At 48.6% G+C, this 24,609-nt stretch overlaps 1 long non-coding RNA gene and 1 other non-coding gene across 2 annotated transcripts in view; both read left to right on the top strand.

Annotated features, from left to right (window-relative positions):
- Positions 1–24,338, top strand: part of LOC146180523 (uncharacterized) — a 31,765-nt gene extending 7,427 nt beyond the window's left edge. The window contains exons 2-3 of the long non-coding RNA XR_014700383.1: positions 6,968–7,119; positions 24,255–24,338. This is a non-coding gene — a long non-coding RNA (uncharacterized LOC146180523). The remainder of the gene's footprint in view (positions 1–6,967; positions 7,120–24,254) is intronic.
- TRNAS-GGA (transfer RNA serine (anticodon GGA)) lies at positions 22,749–22,822 on the top strand. Its single transcript has one exon. It is a non-coding gene; the product is annotated as a tRNA-Ser (tRNA).
- Positions 24,339–24,609: the final 271 nt, after the last annotated feature.

Below are 24,609 nucleotides of genomic sequence, written 5' to 3'. Positions count from 1 at the left end.
TTTTTGTAGCCGAGCATGCACAATGCGCCTGTTTCTTCCGGAGCACCATATGCAGATGTCATCTGCGTAGAGGGAGATTTGAACAGTAGGTGGCAAGGACCTGTCCAAACCAAGAAGAGATATATTGAAGAGGGTTGGACTTAAAATCCCTCCCTGAGGAACGCCACGAGGCCCATGATGTAAGGACGTGTCACCTTGATCCGTTGACATGTAAATGGTCCTATCCTGAAGATAGTCAGAAAGCCAGTTATACATTCGTCCAGCAATGCCAATTGAACGCAAGGCTGAATGAATCGCCTCGTGCGTGACATTATCAAATGCTCCTTTAACGTCAAGAAAAACAGCAATAATTAGAGACCGCTCAGCTTTGCTGCGCCTGACACAGTTGGCAAGAGCAATAACATTATCAATACTGCTTCGGCCTTTTCGGAAGCCAGACATTGATGGAGGGTAAATTCCCCTATTCGTCAAGTCCCAGGTAAGGCGTGAATGAACCATTTTTTCCATCAATTTCCCAACACAGCTTAGCAGTGCAATAGGACGATAAGCGTTTAGATCAATTGATGGCTTACCAGGTTTAAGAACGGGTATTACGCGCGCAGTCTTCCAGCTCTCTACAAGGCTGCCAGCTATCCAAGAGTTGTTATAGATGGTAAGCAGCTGAGTTTTGGCTTTTCTTCCAAGACGCGACAGCGAAGTGTAGCTAACATGGTCAGGCCCTGGGCAAGATCTTTTGTTGGTAACTGCTAGCGCAGCTTGAAGTTCTTCCATAGTGAACAGTTCGTCTAGGAAAGAAGTGTTGGGCGACGGGACAAAGGTGGGGAGCACATTTTGCAGTGAAGGAGCTGCTAATGGAGCAATCATCTTTGAACAGAAAGTCTCTGCTACATGAAGACAAGTAGTATTGGCATTTAGAGCCACGCACTCGAAATGATGTAGTTGTGAAGGCTGACTTCTTAAGCTTCGTACAATACTCCACACTTTAGATAGTGGCTTTCTAGGATCTAATTTTGCACAAAAAGATGTCCATTTCCTTCTTTCTAGCTTGTCCAAATGGCGTTGAACGTGTTTTTGTGCTCGCCTGGAAGTCCGGATATCGTCTCTAGAAAGTGTCTTGCGCGCTCGTCTTTCTGCTCTGCGACGTATTGCTCGAAGTTTTTCATATTCGGCGTCAACAGCTGAGTACACCTTTGGCAGGTGGAGGACTCTCGTGTGCAATGTTTGAGCATGTGCTACTGCAGCAATGAAGGAGTCATAACTTAAGTTCGACAGATCCTGCTTTTCTACGGCATCAGCGAAAGCGTCCCAGTTCGTGTAGCGAACTTTATGCCGCTGAGAGGCGAGAGAAAAGCCACAAACCTCAATATATGTAGGTAGGTGATCGCTGCCATGAGTCTCAATGTCCACTGACCAGGTTGTTGAAGCTGACAGATCAGCAGAGATCATGGAGATATCAAGAGCACTGGACCGTGCTCCTTGATAGTAAGTTGCTTGGCCGTCGTTGAGAAATAATAAATTGTTGGAAAGTGCGAAGTCGAATAGCTGCCGGCCTCTGGCTGTCGATCTGACGCCTCCCCAAGCAGGATGATGTGCGTTGAAATCTCCCGTTATAATGTGTGGCACAGGGGTACTTCGCATGATATCTTGTAGGCGTTCAATACTGAAATTAGCACGAGGTGGTATGTAGGCAGCAATTACTGTAAACTGCATGTTCATGCACTTTAAAGTGGCTGCAACGTACTCATTATGTGGATCAGTTGGTATGGGATGCTGGATGAAGTTGACGTCTTTCCGGATAGCCAGAAGAACTTTACTGAGGTCTGTACCAGTTGTTGATTGCAGTACTGTGTAGCCTGAGAGACGGATTGTAGTATTAAGCCGAGATTCTGATATAGCAATTATAGGGAAACGATGCTTGAAGACGAAGTGTCAAAAGTCAGAGAGACGGGGGCGGAGGCTGCAGGCATTCCATTGAAAGATGGTGGCGTTATTTCGGATGGCTTGCACGCTGGGTGGAGCAGACGACTGTTTGTCTGCTACCGCCATTGTGCCAGGAGGGGAGATATGAAATGAAGAATTGTAAGGATGGCTTTCGCCACCGGCGAGGAGAGTGGTATAAGAAAAGCACGAACAGCCTCAACAAGTGAGCACAGTTGGGAACTAGAAATGTCAGAGTTTCTGCGAATAGAGGTTTCGCATGAGCGGTTCCGGGATGCACTCCTCGAATGAGGCTGCTGTACAGTAATTTTTTGTGGGCTTGGTACAGATGGTTGTTGAACCTCTGATTGTTGTGGAAGAGGAGGAAATTCAACCACGTCATCAATTCTCGGATGACCAGCATCATCTTTCTGTGACTGTCCTTGTGATTTCTTTCCCGTCAATGGTTTTTTTCTGTGATGACTACTCCTGATTTGATTTTGGTCAATTAAAGCAGCTTTTGCTGACTTGTAGTCGGTATTGTTGGATATCTTGTACTTATAGATTAGTTTCTCCTTTTGGTAGGCAGTGCAGCTAGAAAACGTTGCCTCATGCTGCCTTCCGCAGTTGGGACAAATGGGGAGGTCACTTGGGCAGGTGGTACGGTCATGATTTCCCCCACAGCGTGGGCAGCGCAAGGCTAGTCGGCAAGCTGTAGTCACATGACCGAAGCGCTGACATCTACCACATTGTCGTGGTTTTTGGATGTATTCATGCGCACGGTATCTTGTATACCCAAGAATAACGTATTCTGGCGCAGATTCTGTCACAAACACAATGCGGATATTTTCGGAATTTCCCAGACGGCGCACCGATTTTATTGGAACTCTCTGTAATAGTGCCGAGTAGATATCTTCTTGAGAAAGATCCAGGGGCACACCCTTGATTACTCCTACGCCACAGTTGTTTGGTCGGGGCTCGTATGCTTGCACTGCAATTCCTGCTATTGATCGTATTTGTAAAAGGCGTTCAGTAGCGACCGCGGTTCGGGTGTCAACTGCCAGAAGATTAAGCCGCTCGTTGGGGCGAACTTGAAGGACGGCATCTGGACCCAGAGATTCAAATGCTTGCCTCATTGCCAGCGGATTAAAGCGAGTAATACGATATCCGATATCTACTGGTTTTATGATTACTGTGAGGTTGCACTTGGGCGCTTTAGAAGCGTTAGTTGCGTCGACACTGAAATTCGACCGCCTCGAGCTGCGGCGACGCTTCGATGGCACTTGAATAAATTTGTCTGGCTCTTGAGCAGACTTCGCCGCAGCATCTATACAGGTAATGGCAGACGAAGTATCTGAGCTATCGGGAAAATCATCCTGACCTGTAGGCATCAGCCGATCCCAGCTTGCGGTGGAAGGACCAGATGCGTGTTGTAGATGAGCATCAGAGGGTGAGAGTCCTGAAGTACCTGGTGATGACAGGTGACCGCATGATACACAGGTTGGGATGACGGGTGGTGATTGCAGAGCTGGCACAGTCTGCTGAGGTAGGCCTGACGCGATGCCAGAAGAACACTCAGGTGATGATCCAGGGTGCGGCACCGGTGGAGCCGCACCCGCCGCTGATAACATGTCAGGATCTTGCAATATAGGCTATTTGGGATATATATATCGAGTATTAAATGGAAAATCAAACAGATTTCGCAGAGACGAGCAGGCAGCCTGACAGCTCCCTGACTTCTTCGTCTTCTTTACTACGAAGACTTCTTTTCTAAGAAGACTACGAGGCAGGTAGCTTGCTTCGTCGAGGGTGAATCCGACAGTGGCATTTAGAATTTCAGCAGCGCGGACACTCGGCACCGCAGCCAAATCAGCACCTTTGTTTTCTTCTGACTCGCGCTCAGCATGTGCACGCGCGCCCAGCGTGCCTCAGTGACGAAGCGAATTGCAGGCGACTGGTCCGCCAGGCTGTGGCACACATGTGCTGACCGCTGATCCGAGTATGAAGGCTGGGTAGGCTCACGCTACACAGCAGTAATTCCTCACGCGGCAGTGAGCCGCTAGTCACTGATTCAACCGACATACCTACTGCCATACCACCAGCAGCATTCAAAACCTCTGTTGCATCAATTAAATACTCTTGCAGAGTGAGTGTCATCTACAACAAGGCCACTACTGCGGTGTGTATCTGCGTATGATACTACGCACGCCTCTGTAGTATGGCCGAATTGCCGCCATTCATCACAACGAAGGGAACGGCAACGCAGTGCCGTCGTGTGTGACCAACGTTGTGGCAACGAAGACAAAAGAAGCCTCTCTGGCACTAAAACCCGACACTGCAGATCCCAAACTGTCAAAAGATAAGGCACTTATCACAGTGACACCATCAGCAAGAGTCAGGGCAATGTCCTAATTCAAAGTCTGCATTCTCTCCATTTCCGATAGTCTCCAGTGCTCCACTGTGATGGAGGTAACTTTACCACAAAGATGGAATGCAAATGTCTTCCAAATGTTCAAGGAGCCAAAAAAGCTTGAGTTTCATAACCTTTGGTTCATGTTCAATAACAAGACATCGACGGCAGTTCACCTACAACCCTCCGGAGCTCACGAGCTTAGCTTTGGCCAGCGCTGTTTTGCATGTGCCTATCCACACATGCGATATCTGGAACTGTCCGGTTGAACTAATGTCACAGAGGTCTATGACGCCACGTAAGGTGCCTCGAAAGTCCGGGGCATGATAGGGAAGGCCGGCGAGGTCGGCATGCAAAAAACGACGCACTTGAAAACGAGCTTACCAGCACGCAGTCGGGGAAGCAATGTACGGAAAGTACTACTGGCAACAGACGCAGCAACAGCACGTCAACCGAGGTCCGATTTATCCATTTTGGTGGAGAACATCAAAAAGGCGACTGATTAGAACACAGACTTCGTGTTTCTCTCACCACCGTTCCTTTATTATCGACTTTGGCATGAAGGCAGTTACAGATCGTAATGACAAAACACATCTGCAACCCAATTACTGACTTGAAAGGTTCAAAATGTTTTCAACAGACCCAGTTCATCAAGTACACCTATTCATGTTGTCTTGTCAGGAGTACTCGATGCGCTTCCCTGAACCGTATGAGACATTTAATGAAGTGGTCATGTACAAATCGCACTTCGATATCTGCCTTATTGTACTGCGCCGTTGTTTTTCACAAACTGTGGAATCCAGGGGATAATCGTATCAGAAGGAATGTCATCTCTTTGTACGTGTAATAACCTAATGCCATAGGGATGAAACCGATTCTTTAATGTTTGCTAAGGGTATTCCAGGAATTACCTCCCAAGAATTCAAAAACATGTCCTACTGTTTTAGGCTTTTCCCAGATGAAACAGTTAGTCGACAATGCGATGAAAAGGCCTTTATCACGCATCCATGATCTGACTGATAGTATATCAGTCTAGAGTTCAAAGTAAAATGTTTTACTAATGGTAAGATTGGAGTTTTTTTCAATATCTTGAGAATGTCTCCTCCTGGGCCTCCGCAGTGCGGCAAACGGTACATTGGCGCTGGAAGCATTATATTCACTGTCTGTATACAATTTTTTTCCTTGCCAAATTACTCAAGTAGTCAATGGAGAACCGGACGTGCAACATCTTGTAAGCGCCACTTCTCGCAGGTTCTGATTACTTCTCCAGTCACGATTTCAGAAGCGATATATTTCAGTTGGCTGTATTTTTCTTATGTAGCGAAGTTAGCTTTTTCGTACGTTGTATATTTTCTCGAGTGTAGAATCTGTGGTCGTAAAACACCAATCATCCCTTAAATATCCTCAATGTTTCCCCTCGCTATCACGAGGGGCCACTAATGTCCCGCAATATTATAGCGCATCGTTTTCTTGCAGGCAAGCCTCACATATTGTAGTTTACTAGTGCTGCTGTGCTGGTCATCGTCTTCGAGCGCGCGTAATTTCTGCTGCATACAGAGAATTAAACTTGTAGTACAGCATATCATAGCTTCACGGACTTCCAGTGGAGCAGCGCTGTCATTGATTACAATTTCGACTAAGTGTTCTGCATCTGTAAGTGCTCGAGCAGCGTCACTTAATATTCGGCTAAAGATGCATAGTTGCGTTGCACGCGATGTGTTTCGTTTATTTTCGAGTGCATTTTGCAGTCGATTAAAAAAATGCTACATCTTTCCTTGCACTTTCACATTGAAGGTTAAATGTTTCAGTCGCAGATATGAAGATGAACCGCGAGATCGGACCAGCTACAGCGAATGTTGCACGCGCGTATGTACTTGCTAGCACACAATTCCATGGCTTCATATCCTCGAGGTATTCATAAAACAACGCATACTCCACATGTAGAGAAAAGTTGTAACGTATATTATATATATGGTTTCATGCTTATTTAGCGCGCTGGCATGCTCCGTCATGGTGCTTCTGGTTAAGCGTCATCGATTGGCCCGGCTCGAGTTGAGAAGAGGAAATATATTTTCCGATATCAGTTTGAAGCATGTCAGATTTGTATAGTTTCAGTTAATCCAGACATGGTGTGTCCGGAATATGAGCTCCATACCGGTACTTTTCGTCCTGTTTTAGATCCGTACCGGACTAGAATGTCCGATTAGAAATGCAAAGCGGAAATGGGCTGCCCGGTATAAGCTCCATACCGGACCTGTCCGTCCGGATCGATGTTCATACCGGACATGACCTGTCTGGTATAAACATTTCAATTTCATACAGGACTCTTAACACCGGTAGGGGATTTGTACGGGATAAAACATGAGCTGTAAAAACCTGCTCTTCATTTCAAAATAACTGAATACTTCGTTTTATTATGGTTAATTAGAAATTAAGCTCCAGCGCAAAAACAGCAATGATGTCACGGTGTTTATTCCCAGAAGAGATTTATATATTCAAGCCGTAATGTTGCGTACTCAACACTTTAGGTCAGATCGAATATTGCTTGTACTCTCATAAAACGAAACAGGAAAGATTTCATTATTGCAAGTACATTTCAGCATATATTTGTGTAACAGTCAATTACCATTTTACACGCAGGAATTTCCTCCTTGGCAAAAATACTGCGTAGGTCATCAGAATGTCTATCTTCAGCTGGTTAACTCAAAATATCCGTGTCTTTGTTTTTGGCGTGAAGATGACGAATCTCAAAAACCTAGGTTACATATCGAGTACAACAGCGGCACGACAACGTAAGTACGCAGTTCTAGCATACTCAATATAACAGCTACAAACATTGGTACAGCTAAGCATAGGGGATTAGCTCGCCCCTCACATTGAGCTGATTAGTAATTACGAGCGAATTTGTGGGGTGGTAGAAGTCCTCGGATTTATGCCGGGTTCCTCATGCGGCAAGCTTTGTTCTTAATCCCTTGCCTTTCACGCAGGAACATCAAAGAGTAGTCCGAATAGTGACAAACTGCGGTGCATATTCGCTGCCCAAGAGTATGTCGCCGAGGCTTAGTTTTCATGAGCAAATATATCTACGAGGTCCAGCTTCGGAATCGAGTCACGTATGAATTATAGCTTCAGGAGACGACGAAGCACTGTGCGTGAAATGTGCTATATAATTGTACTATGTAGGGTCAGGATGAGAGATTCGAAGCTTAATTCAGTGGCCATTGAAGCTGGCCTGCGCATTTCGCGGCATGTTGGGATGATGTTTGTGGCCTTTTAATATTTTCGTATGTGTTTATTTCTGCGCTCATTATAGTGGCTTCAGTAGTTGGGATCGATACTAGACATTCGCTGGAGCTAGACACTTGTGTGCATGATTGAAAAAGAATATCTAGGATAATGAATAAAATGACTATGAAACTGTTGTTTCGTTTGTTTTATTTAGGTTTCTTTCAGAGTCTGTTCGGCGGCATAATACCAGACAACATGTAGGTCAAATCCAGAAGATTATGCACTATAGTTTAATTTGAAATAATTTGAAGACGAAGATGGCTGGCTGGCAGAAAATCCTTTCCGCTTCTCTTGCTACTTGAATTTTATATTGACTGCCGGGTGTCTTGGCATCAATGTTACTAGGGGGGCCAGTAAGACCTAAGGGACACTCCGAGTGGCCTCCTTCCCGGCGGTCAATGCCTATGGATCAATTTTCCCCCTTCTGGTCCCTGCTGCTGGTGGGTTGGGCCTACCGTCTGCTTGTGGCCATGACTGACCAGGCTGCTCCGTGTCCTCGTGTCCTCCTGTCGGTCGACTTATAACATCACGGACCTGACTTCCTACATCGCCGACGTTGCACCTCCTGGTGAGCTTCCGAAGTCCAACCCTGCCTCTCCTCTCTATCTGGCAGTTCTAATTTGAAATCCGAAGTTTCTCAGCGGCGGGGAACTCTGCACCTTCCGCCGTGGTCAACTGTGGACTCTGGGTCGTCGCAATACAACCGCTCGAGCTTAGAACGGACGCTGGTGCCATGACGGTCCAAGAGCAGATCGTTTCGACTACTCTGGACAAGGATAATAAGATTGTTCCTCTGTGCACTTCTTCGCGTGTGCTGTCGCCGAGTTGAATCATCCCCGAACACTTCGAACCTCTTTGGCTCCGCGAGATCATGAAATAAGTGCCCTCTGAACGCGGCTTGCTGGGGTGGCTACCAACAACATAGGTGCGGTGCACCTTTGTGAGTGAGGCGACAATCCCAGGTCCTTCGGGCATATGCTACTGCAATGAGTGTATCTTCAATATCTTCTGTACAGGCACACGCAGCCATTGCAGTCCCTGCTGTGACATCTGACGCATGTGAATATTCTCTGTCCGGAAACTCCTGCCCTAATCACCGGCCGCATCAGATAGTCCTAACTTTTATTGTGCCCAAGAACCACATCGGCAGAGAAGTGGTGGCTGTCCTCAAGGCAAATGCTGATCCAGAATCCGAGGATATTGGGGCTGTTACTCTGGGCCTCCCGTCACGCCCTGACGGTTAGCTCCAGGGACCCTGAGGACATAGATCTTCTTATATCCGTCATCTCGGTTACATAGACCTCCGTCAATGTCTGAATCTCCAAGCAGCGGAACCCGCACGTTGGACTGACTAGCGTTGACTCCGATATCAGGCCTGAGGAGCTCATGTCTGCACACAACCTTTGCAACCCGGCCCTTCATCTGGACCCCTCTTCCTGTAAGGTTTGGCTATCTTTTCTATGACGCTCCGGAAGGTTCGTTCACGTCATTGAAATAGAACCCCCCCCCCCCCCTTCCCTGCTTTTGCCCGTCTCTGCACGGCGCGTCTAGTAACCGTAGAGTGGACGTCCGTTGAGGTGCGCGAGGACCTGCATATCCCTCTCTGCCCATTTTGTGCACAACATGGGCATGCTTTGAGAAGTGTAAGCTGAGGAATGATCCTTCCAAGACGCGTTGCATCCGTTGTGCGGGGTCACAATCCTTAGCAGCTGGCCCGAGCTTCATCCGGGATACTAAGGTTAAGTGTGCCCCTTGTGCTGCCTCCGGTCGCCCATCAAATCATCATGCAGGACACGTGTCGTCCTCTATTTTGAATGAACTGTCGGACAAGGTTCGCGCCCGAATTAGGTATGGGCCACGAAAGGAACATACGCACAGCGAAAACGGCACACAATAAAAAGACGCGCCAGCGTGCAGCCTCTGGCATCAAAGTCTAGCAATAAAACTACCCTAGCGTCAGACGAAAAAGGGTATCACTACAATTCTGGATTCTACTCCGGATGTCATAGCCCTTCAAGAAACAGGTTGCTCGCCTACTTTGATCGGATACAATGCAATCTCCCTGTCTACACGCACTGCGATTCTCGCCTAAACACTCTCACAGCCATAGACCATATGCTCAGCAACCGCGTAATTGAGCATATGATCAATCCTCTCACCTCCACCAGACGCCCCCAGCCTCTTTATAACGAACGTTTACGACCCACCTCGAGCCACAGGTCATGGCTTCCTTACATTTCTGACCGACATCAAAGCATATCTTGGTCACATACACTGATAGCAGGTGATTTCAACACCGGATACACAGCCTTGTGATACCTAAAAACACTTCCAAGGGCACATGTCTGTACAACGCTTTCATGCAACACTCCCTCCCCCTCATCACGGACCTCAACGCCCCTACCCTAATAGGCATTAGCACCACCAGAGACAAACCCCAGACATTACACTGGCCAACATCCGCTCCCCAATGTCTACAACCTACTACCAGACACACTGGGCTGCGACCATTACATTATCCAAACTGAACTGCAATGTGACACCAAACAGTTCACATCCAAGACCTAGCTTCTGACTTATTGGAAAAACTTTCGTGAGCACTTAGCCGTAGTCACTCCCAAGGACAGCGATCTCCGACTGGACGCCTCGGTAGATTAGCTCCAGTCTGCACTCAAACTCACCAATAAACACACCAGCCCAAATTGATCCTCATCTGAATATCTGGGAGGCAAGACGAAGCCTCGTTAAGAGATGGAAAAGGCAATAACACAACCGAAAACTCCGCCTCCGAATCGCACACATTACCACTGAGCCCATAGTGTATGCAGTCAGTCTTTCCAACTCCAACTGGCGAAACCTCTGCAAAAGCCTTCAGGGTACTTTACGCACACGAAAAACCTGGAATATTCTCCATGCTCTGCTCGACCCTACCACCGCCAAACAGCCAGCCATCAAAGCGCACCACCTCATTCACATTGCAGCACAACAAGGAACAGACATACTTCAATACATCACACAGCGATATATTTCGCCCCCCTTCCACCTTCCTCCACACCCCCATCCCCTCCCCCACCTAACCCAAGGCTGGATGAAGACATAACCACGGTGGAGGTACGGGTCACCCTCGCCCACATCCCTCGTAGCACCGCACCCGGAGCTGACCAAATACATACAAACTTATTCGAAACCTTGTTGCTACATCTCTCTCTCTCACCTCACAGCTTACTACAACCAAAACTGGAAGGATGGCACTTAACCAGCCTTCTCCACGCGCCCCAATCATCACCGTACGCTTTGACAATTAACGCTCTAATTCCCAAAGTACCACAACTCGGACTGCGGGGTTTCCACATTCATCAGGACACTAGAGCCCCTTATACCTTACATCTCCTTAAGAGCCAAATCAACCAGATCACACATCTAATTCGTCGCATTTCAAGCAGCATTCATGGCCTCCAGGTAAACGACATTTTATGACTCTTACACGCCATCATCGTTAGTCGACTAGCCTACCACCTCCCATACCACCACCTAACCAATTCCAAGTCAATAAATTTAACGTCCTACACCGCCCAGCTGTTAAAGCTGCCCTCCATTTACCTCATTTACCATTTACTCTGCACAACACCTACAGACGCTCAGCTCCTGTCCTCAATAGGCTACAATACCCATGATCCCTCACCTCACACTTATATAGCCACCCCCCTGTGTCTGCGGAGCTTCCACGAGCTGATACCCTTCCCTCGAAATATGTATCCCAAACACCACAAAGGCCGTCACGCAGCCCATGCCTCAATCTTTTCCAAGCAGTACTCTGAACTCCAGGGCATCAGCTCTATGAATGCTTCAGGTAATTCGGACAATCCCCATCGCCGTGTTGACGGACATTTGCAGCTCAATGTTCAGTGCCGCCTCCATCCAACATACTAGCATCGCCGAGGCCGAATGCCTTGACATTACACTCGCTATTGCACACATCAGTCAGTTGCAGACTAAGCACACCCTAATATGCACAGGCTCCCAAGCAGCCTACGATATCTGCTGCGAGAAACCCTCTCACACTCCTCCGCTAAAATATTATCTACTCTCTGTCTATCACTATCACATGGGTATCTGGGCACAAGGACATCTTCGGAAATGAGCATGGTCATGCGTTTGCCCTAGAACTGAGGTTCCCGGCTCCGGTGGATGGCTTCCCCAAACCTTCATTATATACCTCATCGAACCTCTTGACTACACTGCAATTGTTTACCACTATCGTCGTTGCTGTGTCATGTACCCGCCAACACATCACACGATCTCTCACATCGACCGCACGTACTGGCGACAACTCCAGACACATTCGTTCCCTTCTCATCAATTTGCTCACATCTATCACCCCACAGACTTCCCATCATACTGCACCACACGCAAAGCCACCCCACCCACTCTCTACTATTACTTAAGGCCCGTTTACACTAGGCCGATCTACGTCGGCCGACCATCGCCAGCCGCGTTTTTTGCGTGGTCGTCGTGCTTGTCACACGGCACCGACGCCGACAACGCACCGATGGCCGACCGACGGGGATGTTGGTCGGCCGACGCCGAGAGCGAAGCGATCGGGCGGCCGTCGGCCGATTTCGTAGTCACACTAGGACGACGCGAAGCCTCACTGCCCGCGCCGACCAATAGCAGTCGCTGCCTTCACCTCGCCCCGCCCACAGCCGCGTCTCTCGTCTGCTGCAGACCCCGGGGCTACTGATTTCGATACCTGCTTCTCGCTTTTACCACTTGTTCACCAAATAGCGCCCGCATTCGCTAAATGAATACTTCATGATAATAGTAACGCTTTGCTATTTTCCGTGTGAGCGAGAAAGTTTATCGGGAATGCGCCGATGACGACGAGTGTATGCTATCGCTGCTGCAGTTTACATCTCTTTGCATACACACAGGCGGCTAGTTTTCATGGCAAAACAACCGCCTGCCGGGCTGTACTTTACTCGGGCTTTTTCTCTTCTCGCGCTACGGCTGCACATTACGCGTTTCCGCAATGCGATAACTCCGCAAGAACCGTCGATGAGGCGATATACCGCATGCGAAATGTTTGGAACTTGGTTGTTGACATTGCACGAGAGCGGCGCTTCCTGTTAATTTTATTTGCTTTCTTCGATGCCATCAGTGCTCGATTCTGGTTCCTTTTAACCGGAAGTATGTTCTTCAACCATTTGCATGAATTAAAATGGTGTTATTTGTGTCCCGCGAGTGCCGCTGACTACTACCAGCCGCCCTCAACATTGCTCGGCAGACCGGGTTACGCCGGCGCTTACCGCTTTCTGTACCGGCGTCCCGTGATAAAAACAAACGTCGGTCTTAGGTCACTATAACCCAACTTACCCTCAATGACCGTTTGCACTAGTTAAAACATAATAATTTGCTCCCCACGATCGTCGAAATCACACACACGATTCCTGCGGGCTCGCTAGGCCTACTCGCCTTCGACGGGGCCGGCGTCGACTCATGTTCAACGAAAAAAGCACACCCGCGAGTGTCGAAGTGTGATAATATGAACCGCCATCCTTCCTTGCCTATATTTTAGCATGTATATGACACAGGGAAGCGCAGCCACGCACAGTACGTCGTTCGTCGGCCTTTCATTTTCGCTTGCTCGACGATCTGCCGAGGACTGATCGGGCGACCGTCGGCTGATGCGTTTCGTCGGCGTCGCTGGTCTGGGAACTTGTCACACTACGACGACAGGCGGTCGTTGGTCGTGCTGGCGTCGTTGTCGGCCTAGTGGGACTGACCGGTGCATCAACGACAGGATCTGCCGACCGACCCGCCGACCACCGACGTCGGCGGCGCATCGGCATCGGCGTCGCGTCGGCCTAGTGTAAACGGGCCTTAATGGGAATGCTAACATCCCATCCGCGTTCCTCCCATAAAACACCCAACCCCCTCCTCCAGGGAGGCCGCTCTTCTAGCCACACAACCCGCACATCAGTTACAGCTGGTCGAGCAGGCTAAGCTAGAAGGAACAGCCAGAGGGCTCAGTACTAAGGGGTCCTCCTGCGAGTACCTAAATTATATTTCATTAAATAAATGTTTACCTCCTTTCGGGATACACAGAACGGAAAATCGTGTGCCGACAAAGGTTATGGAGCCAAATTAACAGCTTGAGGGGCAAGTTGGTGCTGCATAGTACCCAGAAATGTGGCGCATGTGATTGTGTTTGTTACGCCACATTTCTGGGTGTTATGGAGCCAGCGTAGCCTCGGTACCTCACTGGTTTCCCCACGAGAGCCCGCTTAAAGATTGAGAACGGCACCTCAAGTTGTAAAGCCGTTTGTTTTTAAAGGTTTCAAATTATCACCAGCGGGAATGAAGTTTGTAGGGAACTCTGTTTTGAAACGGAAAATGATGAACTCCACGTCCCCGATTATGAAGCAAATACAAGGCATCATACTGTCGTGCGAGTGCTTTTCATCGGCGTGTCTAGTCTTCCAAACATAGGGCCTCACCAATTGTCATGTTCTATTCCATTTAGCTTATTAAATAATTTTATTTCATGGTTAATATAGAAAGAGCAGCGTTACATATAAAATATACACTCTCTGATCTTACTAGATGGGCAGGTGGCGATCGATACTTGAAAAGAAATGTCATTGCATCAGATTCTCTTTGGAATAAGAATTCGAGATTGGCATCCTTAATAGAATCAATCGTGGTGTTAGATCGGGAGTCTTCCAGGAGGTAGATATGCTGCTTGTAGGTATAGTTAATGAAGTTATTTGTAGGCGGAGAAATTTGCGAACACCATAAGAACTTTATATGGCCGATTTATAGACGTATGTAAGAGCCAGTAAGCTTACAAGTTGAGTAGCTAACAGCTAAAAAAGCCACAATGGACATCGCGTCCCCACATTCTAACCGGCGCGCTTTGCCACAACTTCAAGCGCCGCTTATCCTAGCACTTATCCTAGCTTAATATTGTAACGTAACGTTACACAGAAGGCGCTCTGGCACTCTGACACCGAAGGACACCAACAGCCAGTCAGGGCAGCACGAAAGCGGAGCACCGTTTCGCTTCGTCGTCTTCTCCGAATCGCCGGTTCAAATCTTCGTCGTCTATGAATGGCATGTGTCATTGCCCCCCTTCTTGGCAGCATCGCCTCGATGCTGCAAATGCTGCTTGATTTATGCTAGGTTGGTGTGGGATACCACAACACAAAACGGGGCACCATCAGTCTCAAGAATAGTCAGCGGGGCGATCGTGGTAGGGTTTCATCCGGACGACGTGTACAACATCAGTGAACTTGCGTCGTCTGCGGCTTGAGGGATCTTGGGTCGCGGATTCAACTTCGTAAGTAATGTCGCTGAGGCGGCGGAGGATACGATATGGGCCGAAGTACCGGCGCAGCAATTTTTCAGACAGCCCACGATGACGAACGGGCGTCCAAATCCAGACATAGTCTCCAGGCTCGTAGGCAGCGAAGCGCCGTCCCTTGTTGTAACGGTCAGCGTCTAGTTGCTGTTGTAGGTATATGCGCTGCCTTGCCAGCTGCCGTGCTTCTTCCGCACGCTGGGTAAAACCAGCGATGTCCATGTCAAGCTCATCTTCGTCGTCGGTGTATACGGGCAGCATTGTATCCAGTGGAGTGGTCACTCGACGGCCGAAGACAAGCTCGAAGGGTGTGAGCCGCGTCGTCTCCTGAAGTGCCGTATTATATGCGAACGTGGCATATGGGAGGATTTGATCCCAGGTCTTATGCTCTATATCCACGTACATAGACAGCATGTCAGCCAGAGTTTTGTTTAGCCTTTACACCAAGCCATTAGTTTGTGGGTGGTATGCCGTGGCCCGTCTATGGCTAGTGTGTGTAAGGTTCAGTACAGCCTTAGTCAGGCGGGCCGTAAAAGCTGCCCCGCGATCGGTAATGATAACAGCCGGAGCGCCATGACGCAACACTATGTCGTGGACAAAAAACTCTGCGACTTCGGTGGCAGTTCCATTTGTGAGCGACGCGGTCTCAGCATATCGGGTCAAGTAGTCTGTCGCGACAACAATCCAACGCTTTCCATTACTTGACTTCGGGAAAGGACCAAGAAGATCCATCCCCACTTGTTGGAAAGGAGTTTTCGGTGGAGCGATCGGCTGAAGAAATCCAGCTGGTTTCACGGGTGGAGTCTTTCGCCGTTGACAATCACGGCAGGTTTTTACGTAAGATCGTACTGAAGGTAATAATTTCGGCCAATAGTATTTCTCCCGAATTCTTGCAAGCGTACGACTAACTCCCAAGTGGCCGGAAGACGGTTCGTCGTGACAAGCGCTTAAGATGTCAGGTCGTAGGTGCGTAGGCACTACGAGTAGAAATGTCTCTTTGGATCTTTCAAAATTGCGCTTGTAGAGAACTCCACTTCGTAAAGCGTATGACTGCAAGCCACGACGAAAAACAAGCGGTACTCTACCACCGTGTCCTTCCAGATAATCGATGAGCGGCGCCAGCTCCGGGTCCTTGCGTTGAAGGTCAGCCATATGTGATTGGGTAATGGCCCCAATAAAGGGAAAATCGTCGGCGTTTTCCACTGCAGTGGAGTCCAATGGCGCGCGTGACAAACAATCCGCATCTTGGTGTTTATGTCCCGACTTATATACAACAGTGACGTCATACTCTTGAAGACGGAGGCTCCAACGAGCTAAGCGTCCAGATGGGTCTTTAAGGCTTGCCAGCCAGCACAAGGAATGATGGTCGCTGACAATACGGAAGGGTCGTCCATACAAATATGGTCGAAACTTGCTGATGGCCCAGATTACCGCAAGGCACTCCTTCTCTGTTGTCGAATAGTTCGCCTCTGATCGTGAGAGTGTTCGGCTCGCGTAGGCGATAACCCGTTCGATTCCGCCTTGCCACTGAATGAGTATCGCGCCGAGGCCAACGTTGCTGGCATCAGTATGTACGTCGGTTGCGGCGTCTTCATCGAAATGGGCGAGTATTGGGGGTCTGTGTAGGCGGCTTCTAAGCTCCTGGAAGGCTTGTTCTTGATCGTCTCCCCACAGGAAGGGTATGTCTTCTCTGGTTAGTGCTATCAGTGGTTCAGCTATCTTAGAAAAATCTTGGACGAAGCGTCGGTAGTAAGAACAAAGACCTAGAAATCGTCGAAGTGCCTTTTTGTCGGTGGGGCGTGGAAAATTTGACACTGCGGTAGTCTTTTCGGGATCAGGGAGAACGCCCTGTGCACTGACAACATGGCCGAGAAAGCGTAGTTCCTTGAAAGCAAAGTGGCATTTCTCAGGCTTGATCGTTAGTTGCGCGCCTTTGAGTGCTTGAAGCACGATGCGCAACCGGTCCAAGTGTTGCTCGAAAGTAGGCGAGAAAATAACGACATCATCTAAGTACACCAAGCACGACTGCCACTTTAGACCTGATAAAACCGTGTCCATCATACGTTGGAACGTGGCCGGTGCAGAGCAAAGACCAAACGGAAGCACCTTAAACTCGTATAGGCCGTCGGGCGTCACAAATGCAGTCTTCTCTCGGTCTCTCTGATCCACCTCAATTTGCCAGTATCCGCTTTTGAGGTCTAATGAGGAGAAGTACCTGGCGTCGCGTAGTCGGTCGAGGGCATCATCAATCCTGGGCAGCGGATAGACGTCCTTTTTAGTCACGTTATTTAACTTTCGGTAATCGACACAGAATCTCAAGGTGCCATCTTTCTTTTTGACAAGGACCACTGGCGATGCCCATGGGCTCGTCGAAGGCTGGATCACGTCGTTCGCAAGCATTTCATCCACTTGCATTTTAATGGCGTCACGTTCTTTAGGAGAAACCCGGTACGGGCGCTGGCATATTGGTAACGTGGTCTCATCGGTGATGATTCGGTGCTTGGCGACAGGAGTACGACCAACCTTAGAGCCTGTGGCGAAGCAGTCTGCGAAATCGCTCAGAAGAGCCGAAAGAAGATTCCTCTGATCGGGCCTCAAGTCGGGGTTAATTTTAACGGTCTGCAGAGCATGACAAGGTGCGGCCTCCTCTTTAGGGTTCGCTCCGGTGATGCATAAATGAGGCAAGGCAGTAACATCGTGAAGGACGGCAACAGCCGTGTCCTTGGCGAGATGCCGCATCTCCTTAGCAAAATTTGTCAGGAGGACAGTAGCACAACTGTTCTGGAGTTGTACGGGTCCTCGAGCAACGGCTAATTCCTTCTCGAGTAGTAGCGGAAGGTGCCCATCCGCGATGCCCTCGTAATCGTGGAATAAGTCATGCTTTACAAGAACCAACACACTAGAACGTGCCGGAACCCTCACGTCATCGTCGACTATACGCAAAACGTTCAGACCCGGATCTTCGTTTTCAGTGCGCGCCACGGCTCGTTTCGTCGAAAAGGAAACACGCGCTTCTTTCAGGTCAATGACAGCGCCGTTGGTCTGCAGGAAGTCTAGACCGAGGATCAAGTCTTTCGAACACTCAGGAAGCACGATAAATTCTCCGACATACACAAAACCACGGATGCCGATCCGCGCTGTGCACTTGCCTGCAGGTTCGATCAAGTGGCTTCCCGCCGTGCGAATTTTCGGGCCGGACCAATGTGTCAAAACTTTCTTCAATTCTCGGGCGAGACCACGGCTCATTACTGAATAATCGGCACCAGTGTCGAGTAACGCGGTGACATCCACTCCATCAATCGTTACACATAAATCGGAGGTAGTATGCCGAATGCTGTCGCTACCTGACACAAGCGAAATCTCGTCGGGTCGGCCTGACGATGACGGAGGATCTTCACATTTCCCGACATCAGCGACCCTGCCTCCGAAGGCCGCTGGTATTAGTTTTCCCGGCTAGGGCTGGGAGAGGAGCGGCGTCGGGAAGAGTGGGGACTTGTTGAGCGGTAGCTCGTCGGGGACGTAGACCGACGCTCTTGGTAACCGGACGTTACGGGATACTGTCGCGCTGCAAGGTCGCTTGCAATCTCAGTAGGCCGTTCGTCATTCCGAGGGTGGAGTTCCTCCGAGGCGAAACCCCGCATGTTGACGCGGCGGTACGGGCACGCCTGGTAAAGGTGACTGGCTTCCCCGCAATGATAGCACAGGGGGCGACGGTCCCGGGGCCGCCATACTTGACGGGGTCGCTGGTATATTGGCGGAGGGGAGTAGTGAGGCCCCATGCGGCTCCATGCGAGTCCCTCCATGCGAGGACCCTACGGCTCCATTGCTGGAGCTGCGGCGTTGATACTATGATCCGGCGGGGGAGCCCTACGTAAGACGGACGCATAGGTGGGCCTCGCGTCGATCGTCTGGTGGGGAACGTGCTGCTGGGGAACGTCAGCAACTTGCTGAGCTGCCATACGCACCTCGTCCCGGACGACTTCAGCCAGTGAAGGAAAAGCTGTTGTGTTGCAAGGCATCCGGAGCGCTTGCAGTTCCTCCCGCACGACAGAACGGATGAGATTTCGTAGTGCGTCCATGTCGCTGCCGATATGCACAGGAGGTGCGTCGGACCCAATGATGTTCACGTCACGGTTGTACTGACGGGCTCGGTGTTGCAGCGTTGTCTCCATGGTCGCTGCCTCGCTGAGAAACTCCGCCACAGTGCGCGGTGGACTGCGCACCAGTCCGGCGAAGAGTTCTTGTTTAACGCCCCGCATCAGGTGACGCAGTTTCTTATCTTCAGGCATTTGTGGGTCTGCACGCTTAAAAAGGCGTGTCATGTCCTCAAAGAACATACTCACGCTCTCGTTCGGGCGCTGATTGCGCGAGTGTAGCGCAGCTTCTGCTCGCTCCCGGCGGTCGGCGCTAGGAAAGGTGGCTTTGAAATCACGACAGAAGGCTGCCCAGGATGGGAAGGCAGCCTCATGGTTTTCAAACCATGTCCGTGCAGACTCTTCAAGGGCGAAGTACAAGTTGTGGAGCTTGCGCTCATCAGTCCACCCGTTGTAACGAGCAACTCGCTCGTAGTTCTCAAGCCAGTCCTCGGCGTCCTCGAACACGTCGCCATGAAAGGAGGGGGGTGTTCGCGGCTGATGGCACAGGATGTGGGTGGGAAGCCTGCTCTCAGATGTCATTGCAGCAGGTTCGACGGCCGTCTGAGGATGCGTCGTCCTGGTAGCAGCCGGAAGGGGTCCGAATTCAGGGGGCTCTCCACGTAGGCGGCGGCCGAGGCGTTGATGTACGGGGGTAAGCTCCGTATTGGCAGGTTGATTCTGCAGAACTGGATCGATACCTGGCAATTCCTCCACCAGATTTGTAACGTAACGTTACACAGAAGGCGCTCTGGCACTCTGACACCGAAGGACACCAACAGCCAGTCAGGGCAGCACGAAAGCGGAGCACCGTTTCGCTTCGTCGTCTTCTCCGAATCGCCGGTTCAAATCTTCGTCGTCTATGAATGGCATGTGTCAATATTTCCCAGCGCCACGCCTCTGACCGAATTCGGAAAAGAATTTTATGCTCAGCTCAAAAAAGGCTGAGAACTATGGCCTACTTTATTTCTTTCAATAATTAACTAAAATGGAAGGTTAGCGTTTACAAAATAAATTTTTAGCATAGATGATTTATCGAGCAAATATAGTGGAAAGCTAAAGTGACGATACTGTAGGCGATAGCGAGATGCTCAATCCTCTGGTAAACTTCTCTTTGAAAAAGTCATTTACCATCACCTACATGAAACGGTAAAAAATGCAATTGCACTGATAACAGTGAAGGCAAGAAGATTGCGTTCAACAACTAGGTGAAGGAGAAAAACTTAGAGAGCACTGCGCAACCTGCATTTGAGACGCGCGAAAGAATTAGTGTTGCTGCTGCCGCTGTTGCAGGACTAGAGGCTTCTTTGTACGACTGGACGCATGTTTGCGGAATTTTTCAACGTTACAATAATTATAGTTACTACACTGCTCCAAGTCATCGTGACAAGCACGAGAATTTGAATCATATCACTTCTGCGAACATTTTGCCACGTGACCTAATGGCGTAATCTTTATCGTCACCTTATCATGCGGCTTAAATGAAATAATTTTATTTCATTCAAATCATTACGAGTGTTAAGAGCTGAAGAGAGGATTGAAAGATTGAAAAGAGGAAGCACAAAGCGATTTTGCCGCGTGCGCTGCACATCTTAAGGTTTAAGGAGGATTTCCACAGCAAACCAGATACGGTCTGGGCTACGGAGGTCCCGATAAGGTTCGTCAGCTTGCGATATTGCGTTCCTGCCAAGCGGGATGGTTTAGTTCAAGAATTTCCGGTGGTTGCCGTCAAGCCCATCTGCAGTTCTGGCTATAAGCAAATACTAAAGAATGCGGAGCAATAGGAACTATGCGTTAGGCGCATTCTTACAAATTGGGAGAAATACATTTCGCGCGAGCGCAAAATGTCAGATTCGGAGACAGAAAATATATGTTTCATAACTCCCGAAGCAAATAAGACACATTGCCATCGTCGCCCTGCCACGTTACGTACTCACGTACGATCTTCTATGAATACCAGAACGACTACTTATATTCGGGAACATGAATGAGCCCACAATAAAGCGCGCTGGACATGACAGCAACTGCATTCGGCTTCCCAAAACTGCCACCGCTGCCTCACAGCATATGCGTTAAACAGCTATTTTATCGCGCTGTCCACTGCCAGCTTCGTAAGCTACGTGTCGTACGCAAGTTATTCCTGCAATAAGGTGACGTACGCAGTTGCTCGTATATAAACCAAAATATGAGCGCACACTTTCTCGCCCAGTACAGTGGCTCTGCGTTGCAAGTGAGAACAGGTTTTCAGTCTAATTTATGTCATTGCGATGGGATAGAACAACAATACAATGGAAAGCCTGTCGACTGAGCATTCAGGCCTAGGTGCTGTGTTTTCTGTCACTTCACACATTTAAGCGGTAAATGTCTATCAGCTCACCGCTGTTCTTAACTTACGCGCTGAGCCGGGTACACAGCCCCCGAAAACCTGCTCGTAATGGCTGAGGGCGACGACTCTCTTCCTAGTGCTCCGAGTTTGGTTAGACAAGATCCCTATGTCAAAAATGTGCTTCTTCGGGTCCGTTTACCTATGTGATTCCGAGAGCATAGCCGCAGCGCTCGCTACGGCCGAAGAAATTCTCCGTCGAGACAACTGCTGAGAGCACGCGTTTCACCTGTCTTCCGCCTGCTGCTCTGGCCGTTTTCGTGTGATGCATGATTACACGCCTTTCGGGTCATGTGAGACGTCGCCTCGTCTTTGCTACGACCTTTAGGTGCTTTCCGATGGTCCCTTCTTGGCAAGATCAAAACTATTTTTCGGGCTTGCGAGCATTATGCAACATCTGGGAGAGAGATGTTATGTCTAAGAGCCTCTTGCAGGACTATAGCTAGCCTAAGTGCTGAGCAGATATAATGCCCGTAAAAAATTTGAAGTTTTGTGAATAGAAAGCGCTCATATATTTATACTGATTGTATTTTACAATCTGTGTGAAACATTTTGGCAAGTTCATACACTTTCTACGCTCCTTCGCTTGATCAAAAATTTCGCTTTCTATTCTATTCTGGAGCTACTAAATTAATTGACATTCAGAATATATATTACTATACGTGTAAGACAAGTAAAGCAGACATTTAGCAATTTTTATTGAAATATCTATTGGTCAAATATTTAGGGGAATCCCCAAAGATGGAGTTGAATTGTAATAAGGGAGTAATTACTCATTGCATCCACCCAAGCACAGTCATACGGCTACAAAGAAAAGCTATAAAGCTTTCTCAGAAACTTCGTAGTTAAAGAAAAATTCGTCCTGATCCGAAAATCGAACCCGGCACCACCGCCTTTCCGGGGCAGTCGCTCTACCGACTGAGCTAACCAGGACGGTCAGCAGATCAGATGGTAGGGCGAGAGCGAATTGTTCTATAACTCGAAGTGGGAATGGTGTTGGTCAGTCTTTACGGAGGTGGTGCCGGGTTCGATTCCCGGATCAGGACGAATTTTTCTTTAACTACGAAGGTTCTGAGAAAGCTGTATAGCTTTTCTTTGTAGCCGTATGGCTGCGCTTGGGTGGATGCAATGAGTAATTACTCCCTTATTACAATTCAACTCCACCTTGGGGGATTCCCCTAAATATTTGACCAACACCATTCCCACTTCGAGTTATAGATCAATTCGTTCTCGCACTACCATCTGATCTGCTGACCGTCCTGGTTAGCTCAGTCGGTAGAGCGACTGCCCCGGAAAGGCGGCGGTGCCGGGTTCGATTCCCGGATCAGGAAGAATTTTTATTTAACTACGAAATTTCTGAGGAAGCTGTATAGCTTTCCTTTATAGCCGTATGGCTTCGCTTGGGTGGATGCAATGAGTAATTACTCCCTTTTTGAAATATCTATGTGGCGATCATCTCCTGCGGATCGTGCTAAATGTTCCAGACTGATTGTGTTCGTATTTAGTGGGGAAGACCATCTACTTCTTCATCAGCTTTCAACAACATGCGAAAATTTTTATTCGCGAGATAGCTTGGCCACTTATAAAACGAAACAGGAGAAGTAATCGCAGCTGCATGGTTGGTGTAAGTTAAGCAATACAAAGGAGTGCAAAAGGGGTACGCCACATACAAGGAAGTGCAAAGTGCACTCCGTGTGGTGTGCAAAGATGCTTTAGAGCGTGAGTTTGCTTCAGAAACACGTGAGTGAGGCCACGAGTGAAATGATCGCGACTCGGGAAAACACGTGTACTGACATTTGGCATCTGTTCTTTTTCGAACCTGACAGTCTTACCAGGCAGAAACTGTATACGAACGCATACATTCTACGTTAGGCCGCAATGTACGCTACTTCTGAATTTTCGTTAGACCAAAAAGTGTTATAACACATTTGCTTGTAAAAATCGGTTATGGGTTAAAGGCGAGAATAATAGGATGTGCATACCGATATTCCTCTGTTGAATGCCGCTGCCAGAGTTCTCGCAAGCAATGTCCTTTGTGCGCAAGGTAAGAAGTGGACGGGAACACCTCCCAATCCGCAGATTTTGGCTTTTCTTTACGACGTATGGCTCGGTTTCTTTTTTTGACTAGCCCACGCATATCACACCGTAAAGGTCTGCTTTCCGGCCGCAAAATGTGCATTCAGCTGAGAAAGTGCCCTAGTTGCATGCAGTCCGGGCTTTCACTGACGCACAGACGCACATAAGCACAGATGTGAAGACGCATCTCTAACCAACATCTCCTTGCAGGTCTATGCAGGCCAGCCGCAGCTATCATGGAAGTCGGTCTGCACAGTCTTTAAGAGCATCAAATTGTCCGCCGCTTGGAGAACGACCTTAGGTCCGTTCCAGCCGCGTCGCCAATTCCGCAATACGGTGCCGAAACGTAACGGTAGCAAAAATAGGATAATGAATAGACCCCAGACACGGTGGAGAAAAGATTGGCAATATCTATACTGCCCAGAAACTGGGACATTTATTTGCAAATTTTTGTAGCGGGAATCATCTCGGAGTTTGCTGGGTATTGACAGAAAATAGGCGACTGAGCTAGAAAAATGTTTCAAGGTACCTCCTCCCGATATATTGTTTTTACAAAATGTTGCTCATCATAAGACGTTTAGCTATCATAAGACATTAATCTATTTGCATTTTGCCTCTTATGCAAGTTGAGAAACTTTATCTCAAAAAGCCATCACTGATAAATATCTCTTCAAACCTTTCTAACAGACTGTGCACCACTGCTCAAATGGGGGTATCTGCAAATTTATTGTTGCTCGACAAGTTCTATATAGTAGGAGTGCAAGACAGCTCGCTTTCGTGGCTGGAAACAAAAATTGGTAAGCTTTAAAAAGCAGGTAAATAATTTTTATATAGCGGTTGGATCACAGGTTTTTGCCTGTCATATTGAAATTGTTCCCTATATCACAGACGTTTTTGCACAAGAATTCGAATCTTCTTTTTCCTCTTAGCTGGAGCACCTTTTATTCCAAGGAATTGAATGGACATTCAAATTTTTCTTCATAAAATCGAAGCCGTGGCTACAGGGACCACCTCAGCACCTTGAAGTCAAAGTAGACTGTCA

Source organism: Amblyomma maculatum, chromosome 8, assembly GCF_055883805.1.
Source record: "Amblyomma maculatum isolate TAMU_Amacu chromosome 8, ASM5588380v1, whole genome shotgun sequence".
In the NCBI taxonomy this organism is placed as follows: domain Eukaryota; kingdom Metazoa; phylum Arthropoda; class Arachnida; order Ixodida; family Ixodidae; genus Amblyomma; species Amblyomma maculatum.
This window is presented reverse-complemented; position numbering and strand designations above follow the sequence as displayed.